The sequence below is a fragment of the Carcharodon carcharias genome, chromosome 30, assembly GCF_017639515.1.
Source record: "Carcharodon carcharias isolate sCarCar2 chromosome 30, sCarCar2.pri, whole genome shotgun sequence".
In the NCBI taxonomy this organism is placed as follows: Eukaryota; Metazoa; Chordata; class Chondrichthyes; order Lamniformes; family Lamnidae; genus Carcharodon; species Carcharodon carcharias.
Genome location: NC_054496.1, coordinates 35,999,464 through 36,006,251, shown reverse-complemented (window position 1 = coordinate 36,006,251; position 6,788 = coordinate 35,999,464). Strand labels below are relative to the sequence as shown.

Sequence of the window (6,788 nt, the reverse complement as noted above, 5' to 3'; positions counted from 1 at the left end):
GGCCATGCCGGAACGTCCAGCCACATCGATGATGCAGTTGAAGTCGCCACCCAGAATGACCGGCCTGGAGGTCATCAGCAGCAATGGGAGCTGCTGAAAAACTGCCAGCCGCTCGGCCTTTTGTGCCGGGGCGTACACGTTAATTAACCGGAGTGGAGCATTCTTGTACATTACGTCTGCTTCAAGGAGGCGCCCGCCCACCACCTCCTTAACTGCGGAGACGGTGAAGTTGCCTCCCTGCAGCAGAATGCCCAGGCTGGAGGAACTAGAGTTGTTTCCTCCCGACCAGATCGATGGCCCATGGGACCAACATCGTGACCATTGCCTGTAGGAGCTGAGGTGCGGTATCGCACACTCCTGCAGAACCAACAGGTCAGCTTTGACCTTGGCAAGGTACTCGAAGGTCGCAACACATCGCGTAGTAGATTTAATGTGATGCACATTTACGGATACAATCTTTACACCCATTTTAAAGCATTTAGGCTCTGAGAGTCCCAGACCTTTGGTCTGCTCCTGCATACCCATAGTGTTCACAAATTGCCTCACTTTGGATGGGCTGAGGAAACTATCCTGAACCTCCCCATTGGAGATGTTCCACTCAGGTGGCATCTGGGGGTTTGTGCAGAGAACGGGATTTGAAATGTCCTCTGTTGGAGAAGCTTCTCCAATCCTCTCCCCCTCTGGGGCATTGCTGCTCCTGGCTTCCTAGAGCTGGGGTGCGCTGAGCGCCTCACTGCTCCCAGATTCCTGGGGCTGAGGTGCGCTGGCCTCTTCGGGTTGTGGGCAAAGTTGGGGTTCGCTGGTCTCCTCATTGTCTCCAATGTTCTGGAGCTCGGGTGTCTCGTCCTCCAACTCCCTTGAGCTTTGCCGCTTCTTCTGTAGGTGCCGCCCTGGCATATCTTCGTCTGAAGAGCAGCTGCCCTTGTCATCCGCGTTGGCAGGGAGACGCCTCTTGCCACTTGTCTGGGAAGTGGCTTGGTCCCTTCTTAGCCCTTTCTTCCTTTTGGCTCTCTTCACCAGCTGCCACTCCCCCTGCTGATTTTCTGCTGCTTCCTCCTCCATTGATTCACTCTCCTGAGCAGTGGGAGGATCAGGGGACAGTGCTGTTGATTGGCTGTCTGCTGCCTCAATCTTTTCCTCCACCTTGTCTCTCTCTGTGTCCTCCTTTATCCCGTTGTTCTCACTGGGGGCCATGGTGGTTGGAGTGTTGCAAGTGTCCTTGGTAGTAGTGACACGAAGCATTTCTTCTGCTTCCCTCTCATTAGCTTTGGCTGCCTATGCATAAGTGAGGCAGCATTTGGGGCAGTTCCTGTAGAGGTGAGCTGCCTCGTCACACAGGTTGCAGCACTTAGTCTGTTTGCAGTCCTTTGTCTGGTGCCCTTCCTGTTTGCAGGTCTTACAGAGGGCAGTGCTGCAGTTGGCCGCCACATGACCAGACTTGCCACATGAGCGACAATGTTTGGGCTGCCCAGCGTAGACAAGGTAGCCACGGCTTCCCCCAAAATTGAAGCTGGAAGGAGGGTGGAAGATGGCTCCCTTAAGCGTGATCTTAACCTGGCGTTTGCTGTCCAAATCCTGAAGGCATCTCTAACCTTGATGCAGCTCCCAACCTTGTCGATGTACCTGGCGAGGAAGGTGAGCACGTCGGCGACAGGGACGTTGGGGTTGTAGAGATCCACCGTCACCACACGGCCCCGTTGCAACGGCAGAGCAAAGAGCGGCTCCACCGTCAGGATCCTCATCTCCAGCTGGTGCCTCTTCTCTTCAAACACCTTCAGGAACTCGACGCAGGCAGCAACATACCTGAAGGTCATGTCGAAATATCCAGTGCTGGGGAAGCCCTGCAGGGAGTAGATGTCCGCAGCTTCAAATCCACATGACTCCAAAAGGATTTGCTTAAGAAGAAGGCCCGATCCATGGGTGCACCTCCTTCGCTGTCTGTCACCGCCACCCTATTGGTGTTACCTACCCCCTGGTTTGGGGCGTGACTGGTTGCAGCCATCACCTCTTTAAGTTCCCAATGTTCGGCCCTGAAACCACTTCAAAGGAGAACAAACAGCCACAGAAGAGCCTCGAACACCAAAGAGCAAAAAGACCAGAGCCTTTGGTGAAACCACCCTGTAAAAGAAATGATACCCACAAAAACAACCCTTAAACACATACAGAAGCAACCGTGATCATGGTCTCTCCCCTGCCAGGTAAGTATAGGATTGCTTTCCCTGATTTGGATTGTCCTGGTGCCTTTGTGACTTTGATAAGCTGGACGGAGGGTTGTTACTGCCCCATGTTGTATTCTCTCCCCTTAGGGTTGTCCTGTGTTTCTCGTGTGGCTCAGACAGTCTAACTTTCCAGATTTCCTTGTCCAGGGTTAGATCATATTTAGTTTGTTGGATGTCAGAGTGAATCATCTGCAACACCCACCACGATTCTGTCTCTGATGAGTTCAGACTCCCAATCTCCATATTCACACCCGTCTGCCAATCTGTCGAGATCATTGATGGAAGAATCGACAGGCTCCCCATGCTGTCCCACACTCTTGTTGAATTTAGCTCTCTGCATTTTTTTTTTGGATTGCAAGTGGAAATAAACATCAAAGGATTTTAAAACCTCATCAAATTTGGCAAATGACTCATTAATGTTCCGTCTTAAGATGATGTCATCTACAATTGGCCCTGTAAACTAAAGAAGCGTGTTACTTGCTCTTCCTCTGACTTTTTATTTAAGCCAGAAGCGATGCTGCAGCTTAAAAAAAAATTTCTCCAAATCCCCTAATTCTGTGACTGGCCTGGCCCTTGGGTTAGTCCAAGTGGAGTTGGAAGTGTTGAATTGTGATCCATGTTTAAGATGTTGAAAGTGTGGGTACAGCTTTAAGAGCTTACAGGCTTCCAAGATGGCATCACTGTTCACTGTCATACAAAGGGCCCACGCTTGCCGGGTTTGGTGGGCTATGCAACATGGTGGCAGCGTGTTTCTCAAAGGAAAATTTTTAACAATGGCTGCATGGGTCAGCTATCTGTGGACTTATTTTGTTCAGTGATTTACTGTTGTGAGTAGTGAGGTGCTCAAATTCAATGCAGGCTTGCTGCTTTCTGAATCGGACAGTCGCAGCGTTCCCGAGAGGCTGAGGAATTTAATTTCCATGAACAAAACCAGTGGGTAGAAATCAGTGGGCACACGGGGGAGTCAGAGCAGCGCCCGCCAAAAATTAAAGGGCCAATTGACCGCGATTTTACGTTGTCTGTGCAATTTTTCACTCGTCGCACTGGGTAAAACCAAGTGAGCGGAAATCAAATTTTTATCATTTCCTCATCCATGGGGAGGATAAAAAGCCCCCGGAGCAGCAGCACTTTCTCTGTCATTGCCAGTCCTTTGCTGTGTGAGTCCAGAGTTGCCCCAGAGTTTCCTGGCATCTCGTTTGATTGTCAAGCCCACATTTCAGCATCGCAGGTCCTCATCTTCCCTGGAAGGTCCCCCTGAGTATTACAGCACAGTTGCTCCTTCATGTTAAAGGCACTGCTCCTCTGCATCCCATCTAATGGGGACAGTGTATTCCACCGGTGGAACCTCCCCTGGAGGGGAAAGGAGGGGCAGGAGGGAGAGGAGGCCAGGTGGGCATGGGCTCAGTTGGTGTAGGGCCAGCAGGGAGGCCAAGGCAGGAGGGCACGATGAAAACATCACTGCCCAGGTGCTAGAGTCTTCAGGCAGTGACCCAACTGCCTCCTGGCAGCCTTCTGGGAGCTGCCTCTTCCGTTTTCCAATAGTCCGCCGGGTCCCCATTGGACCTGGTGCCTGACGAGTTCCCGCACACCCCCCCACACAGAAAAAGCATCCGGCGATCCCATTTCACACTGCAAGGGCATTAATTGGCCACCAAGCGTAAGAGTGGGTTTTATATCCGGGAGCTGGTTTTACATCCGCTTTGGCTATGCTGACTTCAGGCACATCCCGAGAGTAAAATTCAGGTCTTAGTCTTTCCGCGTTTTAGTTAAGTTGAGGGTTTTTGATCCTGAGCTGCCACCTTGTTGGGATGGTGTTGGTCACACAATCTGTTCAAGAAATCTTCATAGTCTTCTGAATATTAACAGCAAGTCTTTAGTAACTACTTGTAACAATATACATATATGCAGTAAAGGGTACAGGCAAGGAGCTAACTCCATGTCCAGGTCTTAAAACATCTCTATTCAACAACACACAGACCCTTGGTCTGGGTCATGTGCCTTCTTACATCATTGTGTGGGTGGTACTGGGCTCAGTCCCACTTTAACCCTGTATGTGCCAAACCCTTCTATCACAGGAAGGAGTGATTAAACAACAGAATGGATGATGGTGTGAAGGGATTACCCATTTCAAACAGAGATGAGGGGGAATTTCTTCTCTCGGAGGATTATGAATCTTTGGAATTCTCTACCCCAGAGAGCAGTGGAGACTGGCTCATTGAATATACTCAAGGCTGAGTTAGACTGAATCTTAAATGACAGGAGAATTAAGGGTTGTGGGGAACAGTATAGTAAGTGGAGTTGAGACCAGGCTTTGATGAGTTATGATCTAATTGAACGACAGAGAAGCCTCGAGGGACCATGTGCTCCTATTTCTTCTGTTAAATTGAGCAGCAAGATGACAAGTAACAGCTGAAAAACACAACTACCAGGAGTGGGGTTTGAACCCACGCAGACACATGTCCATTGGATCTTAAGTCCAACACCTTAACCACTTGGCAATCCTGGTATATGGGGAGCATTGAATCAAATGAAATTGAATGTGATTCAGATGCCATCTGACCTTGTACAGTTTCTCATTCTGATTGCTCGTCCTTCCGAAGCTAATGAATTGGAACAGACTGTGAACTGGAAAACCATCTATAAACACTGCAGTGTATTTAACTCCGTGTCCAGCACTGTGAGACAGCTTTCAGTGTTTATAAAGGGTTGTAATTTATCCAGTGGTCTCTTGGATCAAACAGGGGAACAGAAGGGGATCTGCGTACAGAGGATTTGGGGGTGAGCTCTGATTCCGAACCCTTTCTGGATTGTAAGGAATAAAGAATGAATGAGAGCGAGAGATGCAATGTGGGTGAAGGGATGATGGAAGAATTTGTTCATGAACCTGATTAAAAGTTGCTCAAACACCAGATAATACTAAGATATCATCAGCGGAACATCAACATAACCTGAGCTCCGAGAGGTGGTTGGGTCCCATTCCCGTGAAGTGAGGAACCAGGCGGTGGGGAAATTCCCCCAGGAATTCTAATCCCTATTAGAAGATTAGCTCACTTGAGGTGGAAATAACTCCACTGGGACTGCGTCAGATTGAAGAACCATTGTTCAGTCCCTGGTTTTGAGCGTCTTAATTTTGTTTCTTCTCCATTTTAATTAGAGAGAATCCAAGGAGAGATTTTCCACTCCTGACCCCGTGTCTCTCAGACGAATGGGACTGAAACCACATCTGACACCGAGCCTGAACAGGGAGACCTGCTCTCCCCATGTTTAAAGGGAATGAATCGGATCTTAACCTTGTCTTAATGTAACGTTGACTATCTGGAAATGTCTGGTGGAGAATGTTTTCCTCTTATATTAATGAAGTGGATGAGCAGAAAGGAGAGGCTGTTCAACCAAGAGGTATGGAAATGGGTGAAGGGGCAGAGAGACGGTGGGAGTGAGAGGGACAGTGAGTCGGCCGTGGTCAATAGAACTCAGGCATGAAGGTCAGGGGAACAGAACAGGCTGGAAAGACAGGAAAAGTGAGGAGCAGAGGCTGTGAGAAAGAGAGAGTAAGGGACAGGCTTGTTCAGTTGGTTGGGGTATGATGTTTATAATAGCCGGTGTCTGGGTTTGATCCTCTCCCAGCTCAGAGGGAATTGGACCAACATTCTGTCTGTACAATTATAGAATGATGCAAGGAAGCAGGAGGTCATTTGGCCCATCATGTCTGTGCTGCCTTTTTGGTGAAACTATACAATCAGTCCTAATTCCTGCTTTTACCCTAAAGCCCTGGACATTTTCTAATCCAGTATTGATCCAAATCTCTTTTGAAAGGTACTATTGAATCTGCTTCCAGCAGCTGATCAGACAAAACATTCCAGATCACAGGATCTCACTGTGTAAAAAATGTTTCCTCATGTCACCTCTGCTTCTGTTGTCAATTACCTGAAATCTGTGTCCTCTGGTTATCGACTCGTCTGCCGTTGGAAACAGTTTCTCCCCATTGACCCGATCAAAACAGTTCAGGATTTTGAACACCTCTGTCAAATTGCCTCTTCTCTGCTCCAAGGAGAACAACCCCAGCTTCTCCTGTCTCCCCACAAAACTGAAGTCCCTCACCCCGGTATCATTCTAGTAAATCTCTTCTGTTCATTTCCTCCCTCTCTTCAATAATTGGGATGAAATGTTTCAGAGGAAAAGCACAAATGAAATAAAGAGGGAGAGAGAATTAAATGTTGATGAAAATGGGCATCAACGCTTGGAATGTAAAAGGAGCGAACGATTGAAGTTGAATTATTGATCAGTGAGGGGAATATATCACACTTTGAGGCTTCAGTGGGTGGAGTTACAGATCAAGCTGGGAATTGAGGGGAAGCTGGTTCATGGTCTGTGGAACAAACTCCTCTCCATGGGGCAGAGCCAACAGCTGTCTCCATCCAATAACAGGCAGGGAACTGCCAGTGCCTCAGGTTTGGCTCGGTCAGTCGGGAGGGTATTGGAGTTTGAATCTTCGGGTTGTGGATTCTATCTGTAAGTTGGATGCTTGTTGTGTTCTGTTTTGAGGCTGTTTTCACAAGCGATCTCCAGATT

At 48.5% G+C, this 6,788-nt stretch overlaps 1 non-coding gene across 1 annotated transcript; it reads right to left on the bottom strand.

Annotated features, from left to right (window-relative positions):
- Nucleotides 1-4,642: 4,642 nt before the first annotated feature.
- On the bottom strand, nt 4,643-4,725 carry trnal-uaa. The gene has a single exon. It is a non-coding gene; the product is annotated as a tRNA-Leu (tRNA).
- Between the last annotated feature and the right edge of the window lie 2,063 nt (nt 4,726-6,788).